The sequence below is a fragment of the Typopeltis vanoorti genome, chromosome 10, assembly GCF_054136105.1.
Source record: "Typopeltis vanoorti isolate ZY-2024b chromosome 10, IOZ_Tvanoo_1.0, whole genome shotgun sequence".
NCBI classification, from domain to species: Eukaryota; Metazoa; Arthropoda; class Arachnida; order Uropygi; family Thelyphonidae; genus Typopeltis; species Typopeltis vanoorti.
In genome coordinates, this window is record NC_143558.1 from 70,690,704 (window position 1) to 70,715,562 (window position 24,859).

The following is a 24,859-nucleotide window of genomic DNA, read 5'->3' on the forward strand; positions in this document are numbered from 1 at the left end:
AAAAAAACAAATAGGGTTGAGTTTGTTGCCTTAGTCAATATGTTGGGACCTCAGATTGTAGGAATTAGTGAGACCTGGCTAACAGAATCAGACATACTAACTGGTATCGAGTGTCAAGGGTACAGTATTTTTAGGAAGGATAGACAGGAGAGGAGAGGGAATGAGGGTGCTGCTAATGATATCAAATGTCTTGAATCCAGTTAGAGTTGAGACCTATGACTGCAATACTAGTAACAATTTTTCATGTGGCAGTGAATTTGAAAAAACCATGAGGTGTGAGGTGGAATCTAACAAGATCAATTACATAGCAGGGTGTTGTTACAGACTATTGGTGGATTGGTTGCTAGTGATGAAAAATTCATCATCAAATAGAAAAGATGAGTGGAAAAAGAGTAATCATAATGAGAGACTTTAATTAACCAAATATTGATTGGGTAGCAGTAGCATCTCATGAGAAAAATAAAAATGCATTTACTGAGCTGTTGAGGAACAACTTCCTCAAGCAGTATGTGAAAGAAGAAACTCGAGGTCAAAGAGTGTTAGATTTGATTAGTGTCAGAGGGCGTTTCAGTTAAAGACGTAACTATTCTGCCTCCAGTCGGTGACAGTGATTATATGGTATTCACTTGGGAAATGACTAAGTTTATGAATGTTGCATTCAGAAAAGGTTACATGCTGAACTACAAAGTAGAAAATTATGACCAACTGAGGAGTATTCTGAGTTCAGTGGGATGGGTTGCTGGATGGGAAAAATTTTGACAATGCATGGGAAGCATTTAAACAATACTTAAATGATGTGATATCAGAATGTGTCTCGAGATTTCAAAGAATAAATAGGGTAGGAGTCAAATGAATGTGTAATCTTATTAAGCAAGAGATTCATAAGAAAAGGATGATGTGGAAGGAAAACCATGTGCATAAGGATGATGTCTGTTATGAAAGTTACAAGCAGCAGGCTAGCCACAATAGTCACAACTATTGTATGGAAAGCACAGTCTGAGTATGAAAAGAAACTGGCTCTGAAAACTAAAGACAACCAACAAGAATTCCATCGATATGCTGTAAGTAAAAGAAAGAATGAATACAAAAGAATAACTCTTCTAAATGCAGGTGGCGTGAGGATTACAGCTGCAGAAGAGGCTGTTCAATTAATGAGTGTCCATTTTGTTAAAAGCTATCAACCTGGCTTACGCAACATTGAGCTCTCTGCTACCTCTTCACTGAATAAAGAGCCTCAGGTGTATGAGGATGGAATATTAGAACTGTTGCAGAAACTGAATAAGAATTCAGCAATAGGGACTGATGGGATATCAACATGTGTACTAAAAATGTGTTCAGCTGAACTGGCTATTCCTTTGACCAGGATGTTTAAAATGAGTCAAAGAGCAGGGAAGATTCCTCGGGAAGGGAAAGAAAGTATGGTAATTCCATTGCAGAAGGGTGGTGCAAAGACCAATGCATCCAACTATCGACCAATTAGTATCTCAAGAGTGGTGGTGAAGATTCTGGGGAAGGTCGTGTTTTAGCAACTTGCTCGCATTCTATAATAATGTTACCATTGAACTAGACAAGGGGAATGCATACACCATGATACTTTAGGATTTTGCTAAGGTTGTTGACAGAATACCGCATGGTAGAATGTTGCATAAATTGGAGAATATTGGATTGGATTATAAACTATTGGCACGGATAAGAGGATGCCTGACTGATAGATATCAAAAAGTGGTATATGGTGGATGTGAGTCTGCAAGAATTAGCTTTTGTCCCCTCTAGTCGTATCTCCACTCTTCCAGGATGGGCATGCTTTGCCCATCCTGGAAGAGTGGAGATACCTCGTTATCATGTTTACCCCAAAGGGAAGGTCTTCTGTCCCTTCTATCCTAGAAGCTGGGATTGCTTCTTTGAGGAAAGCTCTTCTCAAGCCCCAACAAAGACAGTTTCTCCTTTCCTACTATCTCCTACCTTGCTTTTACCACAAGTTGGTGCTTGGTAGGACATATATCTCGATAACGTCCTAAATGGACAGGGCTATCCGTTCAGCTGTGAGATCATGGCTCTGACTGACACCCCTACTGCATATTTCCATGCAAGGGTGAAGGACGGTGGGCTCGGGATTCCATCACTTAGATGGGTGATCCTATATCTGTGGCGGTCCAGAATCGCGAAATTAGAACTATCTTCTTCCCCTATCTGCAGAGAAGCTTTCTATAGCACATTAATACAAGAAGACTTTAGGCGGGCTAAAGGCTGGTCCCATTATCAAGGTACCTTAATTGAGTCAGCACCTGCAGAACACAAGAGATAGGCATCTCTGCTGCACTCTTCTGTAGATGGTGCTCCTTTAAAAAAGTCATATCTGGTGCTTCTCCAGCATGATTGGGTAAGGGATGGCACCAGACTCCTCCCTGGGTTCGAGTATATTGACTTTATCAGGACGAGGATCAATACCCTACCCACTCGAGCCCACACAGCTCGATGGGGTAGTGACGACTCAAACTGTAGGGCTGGCTGCCACTACAATGAGACATGGCCTCATATAGCCCAGTGTTACTTCTGCACCCATGGGGTCAGCGTGCAGAGGCATGATGCCGTGGTCTTCATTCTGAACAACCACTTTAAGAACAAAGGTTGGGAGACCGCGGTGGAACCACATTATAGGACATCCACGGGTTTGCGTAAGACAGACTTAGTGATTAAACGAGATGGTGATGTTTGGGTAGTTGATGCCCAAGTGGTGGGAACATGGTGCCCACTAGCCTATAGCCATAATAATAAGGTAAACTATTATAAGAATAACCAAGATCTAGTTAGTAAAATATGGGAGGAGCATGGGGCAACTCCGAGGTTTATCAGCACCACCATCTCTTTACATGGCATATGCAGCATAGATAGTTATAAATAGCTTGGGCTTACGCAGAAGGATATAAAAGTTCTTTCCTTCAAGGCCCTACAGGGCACACTGGTGGCATGGCGTTTGCCACCAGAAAATGACTACAATGATAACTAGAACAGGCATAGGGTAAAACACTTGTAAAGGCTTAGGCTTATATCAAGTGTGGACGTGGTGTAAGGGTAGTAATCCCTTAACCAGTACAAAGATTTTAAAAAAAGAAAGAAAAAAAGTGGTGTACCACAAGGATCAGTACTTGGTCCACTGTTATTCATTCTGTACATTAATGATATTGGAAAGGATTTGACAAGCGACATACAGCTATTTGCTGATGATGCAAAGATAGGTAGGATAATCAGGAATGCTACTGATTTGCAGTACTTGCACAATGATTTGAATAGGCTGAAATTGTGGACATGGGAAAATGGATGTCAGTTCAATGTCAGTAAATGTAAAGCCATTCACTTCGGCGTGATTAGATATCCAATGTTGTATTATAGTGGGGATTATGCTAAAAGACTAAACAAACACACGTAATAACCACAGTAATAAGTAAATATTTAGTCCTAAGTATCTTAGGACATCATCAGTATAGTTAATTCAAACAATACTGAATTAACTGTACTGATGTCCTAAGATACTTAGGAGGAGATATTTACTTATTAAAACTTATTACTGTGGTTATTGTGTGTGTGTTTGTTTAGTCATGAATTCCCCACAGGTTTCATTGTATAATATGCTAAAAGAAACTGATGAGGCTAGGGATTCTGGAGTGTTAGGAGATGGGAAGTTGAAGTTCAGGAGCCATGTGGCAAAGATTGGAAACATAACTCAAAAGATAATTGTAATGCTGAAACAAATATCCACATGTAAAGATAAGGATGTCATTTTGCCTCTTTACAAGGCCTTGATAAGACCTCACTTGTACTATTATGGGCAGATCTGGTCTCCTGGTTTCCGTTATAATTCTGATATACTGGAGAGAGAGTGAACAGGAGTGTATTAAGAATGTTATCAGGATTGTGGAATACTGATTATGAAGACAGATTGAGAATTTGCAGACTGCAGACACTAGCAAACAGGAGAAAGAGGGGTGATATAATTGAGATTTACAAACTTCTAAAAGTGTCACACAAGATTTCAATTGATGGAATTTTTCAATTTATGCAGGGTGAGGAAAAGAAAAGAGGGTACCGTTGGAAGCTAAGAATGAATGTCACTAAGAAGGGGTGAGGGCTAAATTTTTCTCTCATGGATGTTGAGAGTGAAAGCGATGTGAATGAATTGAAGAATAAGTATGATAGCTGGTGTGTTTAGCATGTGGCCTCCATCAATGAGTCTCTGATTCCCTGGAGGTCTCTCTTAATAATAATAATAATAAAATGCAAGCAATTCTATGGAATCATATTTCCACTTCAGAGATGAAATGAATATGTAATGCAAGCTATCTTTGGGAGCCTTTACAATTCTCTTGCATGACATATCTTACAATGGCATGGGCAAATAAAATGTAAATGGGTGTACACAAGTGATAGTAGAAGAAAATAATTTTTAAGGTAGTCTAAAATTCTTTTAACACTCAGTTAAAGTATTTTTGATTAAAGGCATGCAATTAGAGCAGGGAGACATCATTATTATCTTATCTATTACTGAGGGTAAAGAGAAATACATTTTTATGCACAAAGAGAAAACCTGTTTTGGCCTAACTTGTCCATGGTCAACTTGCATTCCAATTCACTCAGTACAATAAACTGTTAAAAGGGAAGTTTCACCCAGACTCAGAAATTGTCACAACATTTGGCTTAATTTCTCCATTTTCCAGTTAGTAATTTAAAACAACCCAAGCTTATTCTTTAAGATTAGTGAATTGGTATGTCATTCAGAGGTATACTTGAATGTCAGCTTTCCTTTGCTATTAATGATGGATACAACTGCACCAAACCATTTGCGGTTATTAACAAACTGATCCCATAAATTAATAAAGCCACAATTATGTCGGCACATAACTTACAATCACCCATAATAAAAGTTTGATATTATAAATTCAGTTAATTTATAATAATTTAATATTAATTTAATTTAAAATACTATTTTAATTGTTTCCTAGTGCTGTTTAACTCCATTAAATTATTATTAAACTTTTATTATGAGTTTTTCCAAACACTTAAGCCTTAACACATGGATAACTTACAATCCAATTAGCTTGTTCCAACCAAAGAATCTTTACTTTTAAATCTGGGCATTGTGTTAATGAAACTGCCTGTTTTAACTCTTGATACAGCAATTAACATAAATACCAAAAAGCCTCTTAACAGTCTTTTAAATAATTCCAGTATTAAATCATTCATTCATTTACTCTCACTAGCATAAACAACTCAGAATTCTAATTTTGTCATTTTTGTTTATATATATTTATTTAGATCACTAGGCTCAAGGCAAACAAACATACTTGGAAAATATCCATGTGTTCTAATGTATGTAAAATATTTCCTATTCTTTTACCATGTAATTGATATAGATTTTAATACTAGCACTTGAAGGAGAATGTAACTCACAGTCAAGTAAGAGAACCCACTTATTAAAATCTTCCTCCACATTGGATCCAACTATTTTCACCTGAACTGCCATCAGAATTATCTAATGTATCCCTCCTTCTGCTTTAAAATAATTAGCCATAAATACTTTTGGACACATTATTAGAATTCTTCTTCTTCTTCTACAGCTTCTCCCACTTAAGTGGGGTCACTGTTTGTTATGAGTCTCCTCCACACCTTCCTGTCTTGGGCTGTCACCACATCCAAGTTCTTCATCTTCAAGTCCTCTTCTACCAGCTCCCTCCATCTCTTCTTTGGCCGCCCACGCTTCCGCCTTCCTTACACATCCATCCGCATGACCCTTCTTCCCACATATTTGTCCTCCCTCATCACATGACTAAACCATCTCAACCTTGCCTCCTGTATTTTTGCTCCTAAGTTCGTAACTTTCACTGTTCCCCAGACATAGTCATTTCTCAGACGATCCTTTCTGGTCACACCGCACATCCACCTAAGCATTCTCATCTCTGCTATTTCCATCCTGCTGATGTTATTTTTCCTCAGGGCTACAGTTTCTATAGCATATGTCATAGCTGGCCTCACTACTGTCCTATAAATTTTGTCTTTCAGATTGATCGGCACCCTCTTATCGCATAACACTCCAGCCATCTCCCTCCAGTTCCTCCAACCCGCTTGTATCCTGCATCCCACTTCCTTCTCAGCTCCTCCATCTTCTTCCACTGTTGAACCTAAGTATCTAAAGTTTCTCACCTTCCTGATGACATTTCCTTCCAGCTCCAGATCTATCTCCTGGCCGCTGCCGACTGCGCAACACATATACTCTGTCTTACTTCTGCTCAGTCTCATACCTCTCTCTTCCAGTACTTTTCTCCATCTTTCCAGTTCAGTTCCCGCTTCTTCTCTTGAATCTACACACAACAAGATGTCATCTGCATACAACATTGTCCAAGGCACATCTTCTCTCACCTCCTCTGTTACCACCTCCATCACAATATTAAACAGAAACGGACTTAATGCTGACCCTTGATGCAAGCCAACTGTTACTTGAAAACTTTCTGTCTGTCCCAAACAGGTCCGAACACTTGTCTTCACATTTCTGCACATTTCCCGCATCAACCTGACATATTTCTCCGGCACCTTCTTCTCCCTCAGACACCTCCAGACTTCTTGCCTTGGCACTCTATCGTATGCTTTCTCCAGATCAATAAATACCAGATGTAGCTCCCTTTGTTTCTCTCAATATTTTTCCATCATCTGCCGTAACCCAAAGATAGTATCTGTTGTTGATCTACTAGGCATGAATCCAAATTGTTCCTTTGCAATCTCCACCTCCTTCCTCAATCTACCATCAAGAACCCTTTCTAGGACCTTCATTGTGTGGGACATCAACTTTATTCCTCTGAAATTTTTACAGTCTTGTGCATCCCCTTTACCCTTGTAGATGGGGACAAGAGTACTCTCCCTCCATTCCTCGGGTATATTTTCCTGTTGGCAAACTTTCATGAACAGGTCCCACAGCAGGTCAATTCCCTCTTCCCCCAGTGCCTTCCATGCCTCCACTGGAATTCTGTCGGGGCCCAGTGATTTTCCATTCCTCATCCTCTTCATGGCCTCCATCACTTCCACTCTACTGATGTTCTGCACCATCCCCTCAGAAGGCTGCCCATCTCCTCTGAGAGTCCTTGCATTTTCCTCATTCAAAAGTCCCTCAAAGTATATTTTCCATCTGTTTCTTATGTCCACATCCCTCCATAATACTCTTCCTTCAGCATCTTTGATCTGCCTCACATGTAAGATGTCCTTTGCTACTTTATTTCTACATTTCGCTAGTTGGTAAATTTTTCTCTGTCCTTCCTTTGTTTCTAATTGATCATATAGATCTTGATATGCCATGGCCTTCGCCTGTGCCACAACTCTCTTGGCTTCCTGCTTTCTCTCTTTGTACACCTCTCTGTCCTCTTCCACTCTTGACTCATCCCACTTCTGCTTTGCCTTCCTCTTAGCTGTCACTGCCACTTGTATATCATCATTCCACCACCAACCCTCCTTCTGCTCTCTAAACTTTCCAGATGTCTCACCAAGCACCTCGATTGCACAGCTCAGGATTACTTTTGAATTATGTTTCCACCAATCCTGTACACTTTCCAGTCCATCCGAAATCCTCTCTAGCACCCTCTCCCTAAAACGATTCCTCACACTCTCCTCTTTTAAGCGAAACCACTTAATTTTCTTCATCCCACGGCATCCAGAAGTTCTTATCTTCGATCTTATTTTAAAGTCTGCGCACAGCAGTCGGTGTTGCTGTGCTACTTGATCTGTTGGAATTACTTTACAATTTGTCACAACCTTAAGATGTTTCTTCTAGTCAAAATATAGTCAATTTGTGAGCTGTTGTTACCACTCCTAAATGTTATCAAATGTTCTTCCCTCTTGTAGAAAAACGAGTTCACAATTGCCAGATCAAACGCTACTGCAAAGTCCACAACCCTCTCTCCTTCCTGGTTCATCATTCCCACTCCGTGGCCACCATGCATCCTTTCACAGTCTCTATTCTGTCTTCCTATGTGTCCGTTCAAGTCTCCTCCGACAATCACCATCTCATTTTCTTCCAATTCCCTCATTTCTTCATCTAACACATTCCAGAACTCATCTTTTTCCTCTGCTGTACAACCAACTTGCGGGGCATATACACATAATACGACCACCCGCTCTTCTCCAAGACCCAATTTCATTCGCATGATCCTGTCATTCCTTCTACCTACGTCCAGTACTTCACCCTTCATTCTGCCACACACCACAATTCCTACACCATTTCTTCCCTCGTTATTCGCTCCAGAGTAGAACAATTTATAGCCATCTCCCAGTTCCTTTGCCTTTCCCCCATTCCACCTTGTCTCCTGCACATTATTAGAATTGATAAGCACATTTCATTATCAGAATGAAGCACATTTCTCAAGGATCCAAAATATTTTCAGAGTCAATGGTATTTTTTTAAAGCATTCATTGATAATTTTAAAAAACATTAAATCTTGTTTTCTTTCAACAAAATAGTCTTTCATAAGACTGGTATGTTATCACCTAAAATACAAGAAAGCATTTCTTCATTCCTCAGAATCAACTGCCAATTTCAGTACTTTCTTTTTTTTATCAACATGTTGTTTGTGACACATATAGTTAAGCTTCTTTGTCTATTACAATTATCTTGGAACACTTCTCACATGGCAGGTACTTTTCTCTCATAATACGTTCTCTCTTGAAATAAAAAACAGAACAGAAAAGTAAGGTATTTTCCAGTCATTTCTCCACAAAATCTACCACAAGCAGTCAAAAGCTTTTGTTAATTTGAGATGTACCATCTTCCTTATATGTTGATAATTTTATCTGCCTAAAATTGTAATGAATTAAATTTTAAGGCATACATTATTTTAAATTTTCTCTTGGCCTCCCAAAACATGTTTCAATTAAATATCAAGCTGCAATGATCAGTATTCTCATACTTAGATGATAATTACAGCTGAGCCTTTCAGATAAGGTTTTGCAGTATTATTATTATATGGAGTATCTCCATACCCTGGACATTATATATCCTAGATGGTGAATGAGTTTAACAGAGAGGTATGATAGGTAATGTGTGTATATAATGGTTAGTGCAGACACTCATGAAAACCAATGGCAATCCATTTCCCTCATTCATCACTCTCCATGCAAAAAATCTAGTCTGCATACCTTACTAATCACACTCGTACATAAATTCCAAGAGTGATCACTTGTTCTCTCACTACTCGTCATATATTCGAAAATTTCTGTTTTGTCAATCTTATAGAATTTCCTATAGTAACTTATAAGTTTCGATCATGTTCCTCTCCTCTGTTTGTCAATAAACTCAAAGCAACCCACACACTTTCAATCTATCCTCTTAGGGAGCATTCCACAGATTTATCATCAGCTTGGTCACTCTTTTCTGAATCCTTTCCGTGACCTCTTGATCCCTGAAAAATCCTGGTGACCAAATATGTGCATAGTAGTCAGGATGTGGCCAAATCATAGTCTTAAAAAAGATAAAAACTTGCATATCTGTACTTGTCACTGTGTTATCCAACATCCAAGTAATTCTTTAATCTATTTTGCTGACTTCTGCAATATGTCCACTGAATTTCAAACCTCTGTCCAGTATTATCCCCCTCCCATACCAATAGCATCATTAATTTCCTGAAATCCAATATCATCAATATGATACAAAGTATGTAATCTTCTCATCCCCAAGTTCATTACCTTACATTTTGCAACATGAAATTTACAATAATTATCTTTTGCCCATGCTGCCATTTTATTTAAATCATCCTGCAGGATATCTACATCACCTTTATCAACTACTCCCTCCCCAGTTTTGCATCATCAGCAAACAACTGAGCACTCTCCTCCTGTCATTAAATCTTTCCCTATATCATTAATAAACAAATTAAAGAGTAGTGATTCTAGAACAGAACCTTAAAGCTACACTGGTCACCTTCATTCTCCTAGATTCCACTCTGCTATACACCATCCTCTGATGTTTGTCTGTCAGCCCTCCTGTTATCCATGCCACCAGCCTCATATCCATTGTCATTTGCTCCAACTTATATAATAGTTTTCCACATGGTGTAAAATGCCTTTCCACAGTCCAGCAGTATCATGGTGTAACCATTCCTTTTTCCAATTCCAATGTCTCTTTATTATAAAATGTGAATAAATTACAAAGGAATGACCTACCTTTTACAAAGTGATGCTGCCCACCACAAAGTATTATATTCCTATTCATCCATTCCTGAGTTTTACTTTTCCAATACTTTAACCACCACTCCTTTGACACTAATTAGCCTGTAATTTGCCACTTCTATCTTAGGGCCACCTTTATGGAACTAAGGAACTATGATACCCTCTTTCCACTCTTGGTATCTTGCCAGAGCTGAGATTTCGATTAAACAACATCATCAGAGACACTGCAAGTTCTCTTGCACATTCTTAGCACACTCTATAGAAGTGGGACTGCATGGCTGACATGCAGTCCAGTTTCACTGCTGTATTGCACACTGATATTTTTCAATATGCTGAGTACTTCCAGTTCATCTATCTTAATTCTCATATCAGTCTCCATCACATCAGTAACTACAAGATCTCCATTTGGATGATACACCTTTGCAAAGTGACTGCTTAGTATCTCAACTATTTCTTCTGCTTCTGTCACTTTCTTACCATCTCTTTCCTGGCACCAGCCTTTGTCCAGTCCACTGCTGGATGAAGGCCTCTTCCAGTTCTTTCCATCTCGTTTTCTGTTCCTGGCTATGGATGACCACTCATTTCCCACAAATTTTGACAGTTAATGAGTAAAGTTATCCTCTCATAATCATTCTGTTTCTTCCTTGCTACATTGCAAAAAAAACTCTTTTGATTTGCTTAGCTAATTTTCTCTCATAATCTAATTTATTTCTGCTGCTTCTGCTTTATATCACTACTCATCCATTTAATCTCTATCTGGTTTACCCTCCTGATCCCAGGTATGCTTATCTCCAATACTGCCTCTCTTGAACAATTCCTATCACTTCCCATGTACTACTGATTCTCTCCTTGTAGCTTCTTATGGCATAGTACTGCTTCAAGCCACCACCTTAGTTTGTTAAATCGCCAGTGTAGTTTCACATAAATGCTTTCTTGACTGGAATTCACATACTGAGCAACCTCCCAGAGCAAGACTGCATGGTTACTTTCTGGGATCAGAGATAGAGTAGCTACTGTAATTACAGATAGATCTGCTGATGCTATTACCAGATTCAATACTCTCAAACCCCTGGTCCCTTTCATCACATGTTATTTCACGTAATTATCCCTTAATAACCATATAAATTCAATTTCTATTTTGCTGGATTTCCAAACAGCATTTTTGGAGTACAAACAATATGTCAAGCACTAACAATGTTATTAATGAGAACAATTCAAAATTGTAATAGATATAAAAACAAAGAAGATTCTATTTTGGCATCCCTTTAATATTGGATAAGAAGCTTTACAGGTGTTAGGCTGATGGGTAGTTTTAATATGTCTCTCCTATGCTTTCTGGTGAATAAATGCAACCATACTTATTGAAGTTTGGAGAGTGATTCAAAGTTACTGCTGACCCCAGAAACAGTCTCGCTCCAATTTTGTAATGACCCATGTAGCGCTTCAGTTTTCTTTTATCTAATCATATGCAGTGGGATAACTACTAAAGCATGGTGTGCTAGCCCTGAGCAACCATAATAATGGCAGTGGACCTATTTCTTATGTTTTCTAAGCACTGTTAATTCACAGATCAAATTAATTCAAATCCCATCTTTTCAAATGTATGTGAGATAGTCAATCTCATACAGTGATGGCAGGATTTTTCCTCCCACAAAACAGGATAAGTGGCCAGAACACATGCAATTTACAGGCATAGCATACAATGCACATACTGCCCTATCATAATCGGGTTTCAAAGATGCCAAGTTACTTAGCTATCAGAGTCCATTAAGTCTAACACACACACACACACACACACACACAAGGGAAAAAGATGCTACAGAAGATGGAGTCTGTTCTTAGATGAATGGAACAAGAGAGTAGCAAGTATGACATGCGGTTTCAGCAGATTGTAGCTAGAAATAGTTCTGCTACATTCTTGTATATTTGTGGGAGGAAGGCATCAAGTATTTTCATAGCAGTTATAGCCACTGTATAAAAGCATGTGCTGTGATGGTAGGTAGACAAGTTCAGTGGCAAGAGCTAAGTCATTAGAACAGACAGCCTGGCAATATGAGAGTTTGTGTTTTAAGAATCCTATACTGTTAGGCTGGCTGATGGTTTGATTGCTTGTGTAAATATCTTCCAGTTAGTGTATGTTGGTTTTTTATAAACAGAAGAAGACAATAAACCATTTGAAAGGTTGACAAAAAGTGGAGACAGTGATGAGCCTTAACCAAGCCTTCTTTCTGTTCATAGTATTTGTCCAGGAATTAGAAAAATATGTTAATATGACATGCTCTTTATCCAAGAAGTCTCAGAACCACTATTCAAACAATGCTTCAGGTCATCACAGTCTGGAACCTTCCTAAATGATGAAAGAAGAATAGTACAAAATGCCTGACACGTTATCACAAGCTGGTGAAGAGCATGCATAGAAAAAGGAGAAAGCACGATCATGACCAAGGAGAGGCATTACAGTACTATTGAGATGGTAAAAATTTAAGTTTTTCTGAAATAGTTATAGTACTATATAGTTTAGATGCTATAGAATCAAAATCAATGTATTTAATTCTCTCATAAATTAGTGATTTTTATCTGTTTTACTCTGCTATTTTCTTGGAAAAATTAGTTGTTTTTTTTATAGTACTAATTTTACTACTGGTTTTCATGTATTCACATTTAACAATATAAGTTAATACATAATATATGAAACACTAAGCCAAGGAATGCAGTATCAACATATATGTAAAATTATAATAGATGCCTTTATAGCAGTACAAAAACAGGCAAAAAGGGATTATTATACAATATCCATGGATGAAAATTAAATATAGCAATGCAGTAGAAACAGAATTTAGAATACATATAAACAGAATTACTAGAAAGTACACAAATAGGTAAGATGTCCTACAGCACTACATGATTATTCGAAAAATAAAGTAGTAAATAAGATGCATACACAAAATGTATGTTAAGTGATGCAGTATCTATATAAACAAAATTACTGCAGAGGTTTCAGCAGTACATAAATAGATAACTATAGGTTAACATATGTATATACAAAACAAGTCAAGGAAAGCAGTGTCGTGTCTACATCTAGTAAGATTACAATAAACATTATTATACTAATACTTAAAGAGTCAGAAAGGAATTATTATACAGCACTGATGCATAAAATTTAAGTTTAGCATTATGGTATTTACATATTAACAAAACTACAGCAGGGTGATACAAATATACAAGATCAAGGTCCATGGTAATACATAATTGGTCAGATTTAACCTAATGAATAATATATATGAGTCTTTTGACTCCATGGAGGCCTGGACGATGATGATAATAATAATAATAATAATATATGTATAAAAGTTAAGTTAAGCAAAAAAAAAGGTATTTACATATAAACAAATTTATGGTCAAGTGTGTTTGTAAAAATTAATTCTTTCTAAAAAATTAAAAACATCATGCAATTTGCCTGAGTCTGCTAGCATTTCCCTGAGTGTATATGGCTTGATTAGATAGGTGAAAATTTCATTACTCTCTCGTGTAAATTTTTGACAATCTACCAGAATATGATGAATAGTGAGATGTGCGTTGCATTTTTCACATATGGGAGGGTCATCAGCTCTCAGTAAATGAGAATGCGTAAGGTGACTATAACCTATGCAGAGCCTAGCAACGACAACTTCCTCCCTTCTCTTTGTAAGTAGACTAGAATGCCAGTGTTTAATTTCAGGTTTAATGTTATATAATTTGTTTGTTGATGTTTCTTGCTATGTTAACTCCCACCGAGCAATTAGCTTTGATCTTATAAGTTGTATATGGAACTGTCAAATAGTATGTGGAGAAGGTATGGGCTGATTTAGCATCTACAGCTTCATTTCCTTTGATTCCGATGTGGCTGGGAATCCAGCAGAACTGAACATCGAAATTAAGGAATTTCATTTTGTGAAGCAGGTGTAGCACTTCATAAAGTACTGGATGAGGATTATACATAGGCGAGGAGATAGCCTGTAAAGAGCTCAATGAATCTGTATAACTTATACACTTTTGGTAGCAGTTTTCTTTTATATGCACAAGTGCAAGCTGAATGGCATGTAACTCTGCTAATTACTGCAGTCTGGGTGGGATCTGAATTTGAGATAATAATGTCAGGAAACACAGCAGCACAGCCAACAGAGGTGTTAGTTCTTGAACCATCAGTATAGATGGGTAAGAAATCAGCATGCACTGCTCTGTGTGCATTAAACAATTGCAGGTAAATGGATGATGGGGTATAAGATTTCTGTAGCTGACAAAGTGAGAGGTTGCAGGATAGTGTGCAAACCTGCCATGGAGGAATGCTATTAGTGTTAGTTTAGTGTAGCTAATGTTGTCAACGTTTATACTAATAGCTTGCACAGTTCCTTTAATATGCATACCAAAAGGATGTATAGCAGTTTGATGTGTGATATTGAGCTTCCCAATGCAGAGAGAAGATACTATTCCATGTAGGGTGATCTGGGAGAGATTTTATTTTTAGGGCGTAATTAAGAGAAAACTGTTTCCGTCCAAGTGATAGAGCTGGTTCATTTGCTTCTACACAGAGACTTGGAGTGGGTGAGGCGTGAAAGGCACCAGTATCCGTATATCCTGATGACGGATGGAATCCAACCATCGTAGGTTACTATGTCTTGCCGAACCATAGACCTGGGACCCATAATCCAGCTTTGGACATATAAGTGAACGATAAAGATCAAGCAATGAAGCTCAATCAGCACCCTACCCAGTAGAGGATAGAGTGCGAAGGAGGTTCAAAGTTCTTTTGCACTTTTCTCTTAGTTGACGAATGTGTGCTAGAAATGTGAGTTTTTTGTCAAAGATGAGTCCCAAGAACTTGGTTTCTGTAGTTACTGGAATAACAGTAGGTTCCATTCTTAGTTCAGGATCTGGGTGATGAGTGCGTTTTCGACAGAAGTGTACACAGACACTTTTTTCTGTTAAAAACCTAAACCCATTATTAAGAGCCCACAGAGAGACATGATCAATTGCTTGCTGAATTTGTCTTTCAATTATCCTCATGTTACGTGAGTGACAGTAAATTGTGAAATCATCAACATATAAAGCATTATCTACAGTGGGAGGAAGCTGTTCAATAATTGAGTTAATTTTAATAACAAAAAGGGTTACATTTAAGACAAAGCCTTGGGGAACACCTTGTTCTTGATGATATGGTCGAGCTAGCGTACTTCCCACTCTGACTTGGAAAGTTCGCCTGGACAGAAAGTTTTTAATAAATATAGGGAGGTGTCCTTTGAGACCTAGGTTATAGAGGTCTTTTAATATGTCATATCTCCAGGTTGTGTCATAAGCTTTTTCCATGTCAAAAAAAAAAAACCGAGACAAGATGTTCTCGCTTCAGAAATGCATGTCTTATACAAGTTTCTAACCGAACTAAATGATCTAAAGTTGATCAATGTCTACGGAAACCACATTGTGTATTGGAAAGAAGACTGTTGCTTTCTAAATACCAGAGAAGTCTGGCATTAACCATTTTTGCTAGTATCTTACAAAGACAGCTGGTCAGAGCAATGGGTCGATAATTATTTGCTTGTGTTGGATCTTTTCCTGGTTGGATAGCAATAACAATTGACTTATGCCAAGAATTTGGAAACTCTTCCTCTGCGAGTATTCTATTGTATAATAAGAGAAGAAGATCCATAGAAGATGATGGTAGATATTTTATCATTTCATAATGGATGTCATCAGGTCCTACTGCACTAGGGAGAGATTGTAGGAGAGCTCTTTTTAGTTCCTCCTTGACAAATGGCTGAAGAATGTTGGTAGAAAAATTAAGCTTTTGTTTCTCTTGCTGCTCTTTCAGTATTATAAATTCCAGAGAATATGAAGCTGTTGCTGAGATTTTAGCAAAAGTTTCTCCCAAAGTATCTGCAATAGCTTTGGGATCAGCAATAACACTTCCATTATAGTCTAAGGTGGACAAACAATGTGTACTATATCTGCCTTTTCATTTTCCAGATAATATTATCCCACACAATTTTTGGACTGGTCGTTTGATTAATTGATGTAGTAAATTGGATCCATGATTGTTTTTGACTCTGACATCTTACAAAAAGTGCTTTGGCTCGAGCACGCTTGACAGTTATTAAATTTGATGTGGTGGGATATCTATGAAATATGCTCCATGCTCTGTGTTGATCTTTTTTGGCTGCCTGACATTCTGGGTTCCACCAAGGCTTTGGATAGACTGGAAATCGAGAGGATGTTTTTGGGATGGAGGTTGTTGCTGCTGCCTGGACAATGCATTCTGTTATATATTTTACAGCTTCATTGATAGGTGTTTGACTGATGGCATCAGCATTAAATTTTGCAAGATGAGAGAAAGTGTTCCAGTCAGCCTGGTCCGTTTTCCATATAGGTATCCGTGTGAGTGAATGTGGTTCCTGTGAAGACATTGTACAAAGAACAGGAAAGTGATCACTTCCATATGTTCTCTTCAACGTCTCACATGAGTAGTGGAAGAATGGAAGGGGAACAGATTGTAAGATCAATTGCAGAATATGACTGGGTAGGTATATGGAAGAAAGTATTGAGTTTATTATTTAGAAGGGAAGGGTTATTATTATCAAGAATTTTTTTTAATAATTCGACCTCGTCTATTTGTATTGGCACTACCCCATAGAGTATTGTGACCGTTAAAGTCACCCATCAAAAGTATGGGTTCAGGCAGTTGCGAGATAAGGTTATCAAGATCAATTTCATTTAACTCAGCATTTGGTGGTAAATAAATTGAACATACTGTAATAAGGAATCCCACAGAGAAGCGAATTGCTACTGCTTCCAGAGAAGTATTAAGTTGGATCTGATGGAAAGGAGTATGACTGCCCACTAGGATAGCTACTCCTCCATGAGCAGGACCATCTCTAGTTGTATCCTTACGTACAACAGTGAAATTCCTAAAGGTATACGGTCCTCATTGGGTCTTAAGTAAGTTTCCTGTAGACAGAAACAAAAAGGTTTGTGATTCTGCGACATCTTGATATTGTCAATATTCTGGCAGATCCCATGACAGTTCCATTGTAAAAAGTTTCTATTATTTTGATTTTATTGACTTGTCTGGTTTTCAAGAGGTCGAGGGCTTACCTTTGTCAGATTTATATTTATCCACTGTTTTAGGAAAGCATGGACGTCAAGTGTCCATCTCTTCCTCTGGTGGAGTGTTCAAAACATCAAATGTGTTAGGGTCAGTTGGTATGCTTAGTTTGCTTTCAGTGGGTATCGAGGTATTCATTTTTTCTGTGCGAGAGTGTGGTTTTATCTTTGAGTGAAATCTCCACCATAATTTTTTTTGACAGATGAGTTTTCATTGAATGGGACCATTTTTGAAGTTGTCTCTGGAGTAAAGCCATAGGTCTTGTGATTAATGCGCTCAACAGAGAAGCACTTGAGATCGTAAAGTTCAGGTATGGTGAAATTATCAAATGGTGGAATAGATATACATGTTTGAGTTGCTGTTGGCACTTTTTTAATTGTTATTTTTTCAGCATAAGAGGATCGTAGAACAGGTGTAATGGTGGATAGTTTTCTTTTTGCATCCTGATATGTTATGTTTAGTTCTGTTTTAATTTTTTGTATCTCTTTTTCATCTTTCCATTTCTGACATGCATGAGAGTATGCTGGATGATCTCCCTGACAGTTGACACATTTAGTTTTTTTTTCACAGCAAGATTTATTTTCATGTTCTTTACTACCACACTGGGCACAGGTAGTACAACCACAACAGGCAGTTTGGGCATGTCCATATCTTTGACATTTAAAGCAACTCAGCAGGTTAGGGATGTACATTCTAACAGGACAGCTGAGATACCCTGCTTTTACAGATGTTGGAGGCCTAGGTGTATCAAAAGTAAGGATGATGTTCTTGGTTGAGACCAGGTGACCATCCCTGCATATCAGGATGTGCCTCACACCCATCACTCTTTGATCTTTAAGTCCTGAACATATCTCCTCATCAGGAACATCAAGGAGATCCCATTCTGATATCACTCTTCTACTGGAATTGAGTGTTCTGTGAGGTGTTACTGCAATTTGTATTCTACCCATTGTCGTTGCTCTCAGTAGTTTCTTGGAATGTTGTTTGCACATTATTTCCACGATATCATCAGAACACAATTTCTTGACAGTTTTGGGAGGTCCTGCCAATCCTTCTAAACCTTTTTGGATAAAGAAGGGTGATTTTCCCAATTGGTTTTCCACCTGTTGCATGAATGATTAAAAAGGTTGGTACATTTATGTTAGTATCCAATATCTTTTGTTTCTTACTTCTGTTTCCATATGCTGTGTCTATATTATTAGTACTTGGTTGGGACTTTGTTAGGGTCCCTGAAACATTTGAGGATGAAGAATTCATATTTAAGGAATTTTTAATTCAGCGCCAGAGCTCCCTACCCACTACGGAGCCACACATGGACGCCCACTACCTGGCAAGCAAAGACTGCGCTCAGGAGTGGAAAAGCAGGGCTACCCTGGACACTATACCAACACTACAGCAGGTCTAGGATCCCGACCCCGGACCATGGGGTGAGAGACTTACTGCAACACCGTTGACCCTTGCAGGCAAGCCCACTAGCCAATTGATCCTGGCTGGGCCATCCAGGACCACCCGTCTTGCCGAAGCAGGGGCCAAAGTAGCGTAAGACTACCAGGATCCCTCCCCCCCTTTCTGGATGTCCACGGGTCACACCGCACGGCAAACATGGCAGCAGGGCATTGGATCCCAGTGATGGTGGTCTGGAAAAAGGATAGTGAAAAAGACTCAGGAGAAGTAGAGCAAAGAATACGGGAAGAAAAGCAAAGAAAAAGAGGAAGAATGAAAAGGGCCAGTACCATCACTGGGAGGTCCCCTCCACCACAAACAGGTGCCCCACGTGGAGCACATCCTAGGTGGCATAGTCACTTAAACAGAACAGGAGAGGAAAGGTTAGCAAAACAAGTGTTGTTTGCCAGGATAGCAGGTAAAACACCATCCTGCCAAGATCTAAGTAGACTGATACAGTAAAAAATGTCTTAGAAGACAGAAATATAAGATCTGAAAATACCGAAGTCTTGGCAGATAATTTGGAGGAAAACTGTTGATAGGAATTAGTAATGATGTAATTTTTTCATGTAGTACTATCATAATATCCTGTACACTTGTCAGGAATTTGATTATGATGAGACCTGGCTCTCAGAAGCAGATGAACTAATATTAAGCATAAAGGGTACAGCATTTTTAGGAAGGAGACGGGTGAGTGACTGCTAATAATACCAGATGATTTGAGTCCAGATAGAACAGAAAGCTATGATTACAATATTATTAATAATTTTCCATGTAGTAATCAGCTTGAAGCTACATGGAAAATCAGATACAGAAGAGACAGTTCAACAAGTGCTCATTCTGCTAAAAACAATCAACCTATTGTACAAAGCTCAATGCTACTTCTTTATAGGAAGAAACTCGTGTGTACGAGGGGGGAGGTACTAAAGGAGTGTTTGGTTCAACTTGCTGTTCCTTTGACCTGCCTATCTAATTTGAGTCTCAGCACAGGGATGATTCTACAGGAATGGAAAGAATGTATGATAATCTCATTGCACAAGGGTAGTGACAGGGATGATTCTACAGGGATGGAAAGAATGTATGATAATATCATTGCACAAGGATAGTGCAAAGAATGTCATGTCCAATTAGTGATCTATCAGAATCTTTGAAGTGTTGGTGAAGATTTTGGAAAAGTTGGTAACAGATGATATACAGAAATGGGTTGAGAGAAAATTTATACTTTGCAATGAACAGCATGGGTTTACTAAGGGAAGGTCATGTTTGAGTAACTTTGCTCACATTTTATAACGTGATGGTTGAGTTAGAAAAGGGGAATGGATATACTATGATACTTTTGGACTTAGCTAAACTTTTTGACAGGATTCAGCATGGAAGGCTGTTGTATAAGTTAGTGGATATGGGACTGTATTTATATAAAGTACTAGTTTCGATAAGAGGATAGCTGACTGGAAGATATCAAAAAGTGATATATGTGAATCTGCAAGGTGACTAGTGGTGTACACTATGGATTTGTTCTTGGTCCATTAATCAATATTTACATTAATGATATCGAGAAAGAAGGGTAATCAGGAATGCTAGTTATATCCAGCACTTGCAGAATGATTTGAAGAGGTTGGAAATCTGGGAAAATGATAATGGCTATCAATTCAATGTTAGTAAACATAAAGTTATGCACTTTGGTGTGATGAGATTTCCAATGGCATATTATACTGGCACGATTATACTAGAAGAAACTAATCAGGCTCGAGACCATGGAATTTTAGTAGATAGCAAGTTGAGGTTCAGGGGCCATATAACAAAGGTTGTGAATATAAATCAGGGGATAATTGCAATGCTGAAATGAACATTGACATGCAAGAATAAGGAAGCCATTTTGCATCTTTGCAAGGCATCTGGCATTTTGCATCTTTACAACCTTATTCTGCAACTATTGTGTGCAGATCTGGTTTCCTAGTTTCTGAGGTGATGCAAACACAGTGGAGAGCCAAAGAACAGTGTTAAAGATGATACTGGGATTGTGGAAGGTAGATTATGAGGAAAGACTGAATTTGTGGACTGCAGATGCTAGTGAATAGGTTTTTATGTTGGAGGTTTAATGGGTTTTTTACAACACTCAAAAAGAATTAAAATAGAATTTAATACTTCCTATATTTCGTCCTAGTCACTAGGACATCTACGGGGATTACAAAAACAATTAATGTAACATGCACACAAAAACTTACAATACTAAGCCCAACCACGTGGGTGACACTAAAGTCCTATCTAGGTGGAGCGCCCTCTAAGGGCGGTCGTAGGTGGCCTAGAATGTAAGGTGGGACCTCTGGTGATGAGTGTTTCCCAAATCTTCGGAAGCTTAATGCAACCGTATTTATTTAGATTTGGTTGGTTTCTGAGAGCTGCTGCTGCTTCTAAGAAAAGTCTCTCTTTCTTGAATTTGCTGTGGTGGAGCATGGTGGTTTTCTTCCATGATACTCTGTGGGTGGTGTCCAACACATGGTCAGCCAAGCCTGAATGGCCACAGTTGTGTTTAACGATGTACGACTTGTGTTCCTCCAGGCGGATGGATGCTGATCTGCCTGTCTTTCCAAAGTATGCAAGCTTACAGGAACAGGGTACTTTGTAAACTCCAGGCAGAGAGAGAGGAGGGAGCTGATCTTTCGTAGACCGTATAAGGGTAGCAAGTTTGCAGTAGGGCTTATATGCTGTGTGTAGGTTATACTTTTTTAGTATCTTGGCTATTTTTTCCAAAGTGCCACGGATGTAGGGTATGGTGATGGCATTTTTAAAATCTTGTTGACGAGAGGAATGGGGGAGGAATTGATTATTTTTTTGATACTGTGTTCGCTGTAGCCATTGGAGAGGAAAGTTCTGTGTATGTGGTTAAGCTCAGTAGTGAGGGCGGTTCCACTGGAACAAAGATTGTGGGCTCTCTTGGTAAGAGTTTTAATGATGCCATATTGTTGCGAAGGGTGGTGGCGGGAGAGTTTGTGAATGTATCTGCCTGTGTGTGTGGGTTTTCTGTATACTGTGAAGGCAAGTGTATCATTAGGCAGGCGTGTGACTAAGGTGTCTAGGAAGGGTAAACAATTGTTCTTTTCCTTTTCCATAGTAAACTGGATTCTTGGATGTAGGCTATTGAGATGACTGAGGAAGGAGTCTAACATGTCTGGGCCATGAGGCCAAATAGAGAACACATCATCTACATATCTTAGCCAGATAGACGGTTTGAGTGGGGCTGAGTCTAAGGCTCGTTTTTCGAAATCTTCCATATAGAAATTGGCAGCGGGGGGTGAGAGGGGGGAACCCATGGCGGTTCCCTCTATCTGCTTGTAGATTTTGTTCTTCCAAGAGAAACACCCAGAGTTGATGGCAAAGGAAAAGAGATCTAAGATGTCAGAGGGAAAAACGTTTTCTAAGAGAGATAAAGTGTCAGTTAAGGGAATATTGGTAAACAATGAGGAGATATCAAAGCTTACTAATATGTCTGTATTATTCAAGGTTAAATTTTCTATGAGGGCTTTAAAGTGGGTCGAGTTTTTTTATATAGGATGCGGAATTTCCGGTGAGAGGGGACAGAGAGTTGGCCAGCTGTTTAGACAGTCTAACAAGGTGCATTGGTGGCATCTACTATAGGCCTGAGTGGGGAATTGGGTTTGTGGATTTTTGGTAAACCGTATATTCGAGGGGGACAGGAGTGGAAAAGTTTAAGTTTCCAGAATCCAGAATCAAGAATCCAGTTTACTATGGAAAAGGAAAAGAACAATTGTTTACCCTTCCTAGACACCTTAGTCACACGCCTGCCTAATGATACACTTGCCTTCACTGTATACAGAAAACCCACACACACAGGCAGATACATTCACAAACTCTCCTGCCACCACCCCTCGCAACAATATAGCATCATTAAAACTCTTACCAAGAGAGCCCACAATCTTTGTTCCAGTGGAACCGCCCTCACTACTGAGCTTAACCACATACACAGAACTTTCCTCTCCAATGGCTACAGCGAACACAGTATCAAAAAAATAATCAATTCCTCCCCCATTCCTCTCGTCAACAAGATTTTAAAAATGCCATCACCATACCCTACATCCGTGGCACTTTGGAAAAAATAGCCAAGATACTAAAAAAGTATAACCTACACACAGCATATAAGCCCTACTGCAAACTTGCTACCCTTATACGGTCTACGAAAGATCAGCTCCCTCCTCTCTCTCTGCCTGGAGTTTACAAAGTACCCTGTTCCTGTAAGCTTGCGTACTTTGGAAAGACAGGCAGATCAGCATCCATCCACCTGGAGGAACACAAGTCGTACATCGTTAAACACAACTATGGCCATTCAGGCTTGGCTGACCATGTGTTGGACACCACCCACAGAGTATCATGGAAGAAAACCATCATGCTCCACCACAGCAAATTCAAGAAAGAGAGACTTTTCTTAGAAGCAGCAGCAGCTCTCAGAAACCAACCAAATCTAAATAAATACGGTTGCATTAAGCTTCCGAAGATTTGGGAAACACTCATCACCAGAGGTCCCACCTTATATTCCAGGCCACCCACGACCGCCCTTAGAGGGCACTCCACCTAGATAGGACTTTAGTGTCACCCACGTGGTTGGGCTTAGTATTGTAAGTTTTTGTGTGCATGTTACATGAATTGTTTTTGTAATCCCCGTAGATGTCCTCGTGACTAGGACGAAATATAGGAAGTATTAAATTCTATTTTAATTCTTTTTGAGTGTTGTAAAAAATCCATTAAACCTCCAACATAATGTCCTCACAGCACTTAAGCCTCTACACAAGAGCTAGTAAATAGGAGAAAGAAAGGGTGATATGATAGACATCTACAAATTTCTGAAAGCGTCATACAGGATACCAGTAGATGGAATTTTTCATTTTATTGAGGATGTAGAGAAGACAAGAGGACATCCATGAAACCTCAGAATGTATGCAGTCAAGAAAGTCCTGAAAGCTAGATATTTTTCCCATACTGGTTGTGACTGGAATGGCTGATCTCTGGAAGTTGTAAGTACAGATGGTGTGAATATATTCAAGATTTCTTTGATGAGTTCCTGATTTCCAGGAGATCTCTTGTAATAATAGTAATGCTGTCATGATACTAATTTCAACAAAGGTATTTCTATCCTTATAAGATTTGTTTTAGTGATGTATTTAGTGAAAATATTTGGGTCAGAAATCTGAGTAGGCAGGTATCTAGCACATTTGTTAGAGAGAGAGAGAGAAAGATAGTCATCAGTTGTCTGACTTCACCTCAGTACTTTCGACAATGGTGAAATGGGGAAAACGGAAATTCATCAACAGCCAACTTATTCGGTACTTTGGGTCCACCAATTAATTCATTATTTATCACCAGTGTGGGTCCTACCATTCTCGATTCACAATTCATCTCTTAGCTGGCCTCATCTATCTTTGCATACAGGTTATGGAAAGATCTGGAGAAACATGTGATCAGTTAACATTTTGGGCATTTACATGCACAAATACACAATGCTGGCAACTTATTCTTCTATATTTTCCTGGAGGACATATTAGTACCCTCCCCACACAGAAAAAATAATGTAATTCTCAACAAATGATTCACAAGATCAATTGTACATTCTTGTACTAAATTTTGTTCCTCATAAATAAGAATTTCTGGCAACTCTGATTGTTCTACAATTTTCACTTGATAATTTCATACTCACTGTCATTTGTAGATTGAATGAATATTACCACAACATGCCTGATTTCAGTATTATGTAACTTTCTATAGTAAAAGGTAATGGGAATTACTTTAACATGCACAAATCACATTTAATTAAATATGTATTTATTATGAACAATGAATGGTTAACAGTTATCAGATCATTTATATGTCCTTATAACTGCTGAAGATATATAATTGTAATATACATTATAAATTTTATGATCATAAAATTTAAATCAATAACAACAAAATTCTCATTATTCGTAACAAATTATTTACAAATAAGTACTGAATATTTCCATGTTTACTGCAAAACCATATAAAAATTCCATAATAATGTATATGGTTTAACATAAAAAAAATAAAAGGTTT

General features: G+C 38.5%; 1 protein-coding gene across 3 annotated transcripts in view; it reads right to left on the reverse strand.

The window, feature by feature from the left end:
• LOC150102497 (nuclear valosin-containing protein-like) overlaps window positions 1–24,859 on the reverse strand; it is a 534,631-nt gene that overhangs the window by 225,131 nt on the left and 284,641 nt on the right. The window lies entirely within an intron of this gene.